This window comes from Galeopterus variegatus, unplaced genomic scaffold (assembly GCF_000696425.1).
Source record: "Galeopterus variegatus unplaced genomic scaffold, G_variegatus-3.0.2 Scaffold6762, whole genome shotgun sequence".
Taxonomy (NCBI): domain Eukaryota; kingdom Metazoa; phylum Chordata; class Mammalia; order Dermoptera; family Cynocephalidae; genus Galeopterus; species Galeopterus variegatus.
This window is the reverse complement of record NW_007732873.1, coordinates 188,223-189,365: the sequence shown is the minus strand read 5'-3', so window position 1 is coordinate 189,365 and position 1,143 is coordinate 188,223. Positions and strand designations below refer to the sequence as shown.

General features: G+C 41.5%; 1 pseudogene; it reads left to right on the top strand.

The window, feature by feature from the left end:
* The first annotated feature begins 88 nt into the window (after nt 1–88).
* On the top strand, nt 89–1,103 carry LOC103606654 (annotated as a pseudogene).
* Nucleotides 1,104–1,143: the final 40 nt, after the last annotated feature.

The window sequence follows — 1,143 nt, the reverse complement described above, 5'->3', positions numbered from 1 at the left end:
AAACAACTCAACAGCAAAAAAACCCCCCCAAATAACCCAATTTTAAAATGGGCAAGGGCTGGTGTGTGTCTGTTGGTGCGTTTTTGGTATGGTGAGCTTTGAAGCCCCAGCTGGGCTGCTTCTGTCATTGAACCTGCAGGAAGCCACCAAGTTTCAGGAGGTGGCACACATTCACTGTCACATAACCCAGTGACAAGAACAAGAAAAATTTACTCCAGGAGTAATCTATGTGGACCACCTACCTTATGCACTTTATGAAACCCAGATCTGATTATATTTCTCCCAGTTTGTTACTGTTATAAGACTCAAACTGTCCAGAAGTAAAAAGACTGGAAATAGCAAAGGCTATGCCTTTGTGGAGTTTGAGTCTGAGTATGTTGCCAAGAGAGTTGCCAAAACAATGAACAACTAAAATTTTGGTGAAAGATTCTTTTAAGTGTCATTTTCTGCCACCTGAGAAAGTATGTAAAGAACTTTTTTTTTTTCCCCCTAAAAGATGACCGGTAAGGGGATCTTAACTCTTGACTTGATGTCAGCACCACGTTCAACCAGTGAGCCAACCCGGCCATCCATATATAGGATCCAGACCCATGGCCTTGGGGTTATCAGCACTGCACTCTCCCGAGTGAGCCATGGGCTGGCCCTGTAAAGAACTTTTCAAAGAGTGGAATCTTCCATTTATTAATTTATTTTTTTAAGATGACCGGTAAGGGGATCTCAAACCTTGGCTTGGTGTTGTCAGCACCACACTCAGCCTGTGGGTGAACCAGCCATCCCTATATAGGATCTGAACCCATGGCCTTTGTGTTATCAGCACTGCACTCTCCCTAGTGAGCCACAGGCTGGCCCTGGAATCTTCCATTTAAACAGCCATCATATCCAGCCATGAAATGTATAATCAGAATTGGACACTTCTACAGAAGTTACAGATGGAGAAGTGATTTTAAAATAAAGAAAAATTACTCAGGAAGAGATTAACTGATAAAGGAATTGGTTATAATTTTCCTTCACTGATTTTACAGAAGAAGGAAAATGTTTTAAACACTGAACTTCAGAAATCTACAAATAGCCAGGTTTTACCAAAGAAGAAGAAGAAGAAGAAGAAGAAGAAGAAGAAGAGGAAGAGGAAGAGGAAGAGGAAGA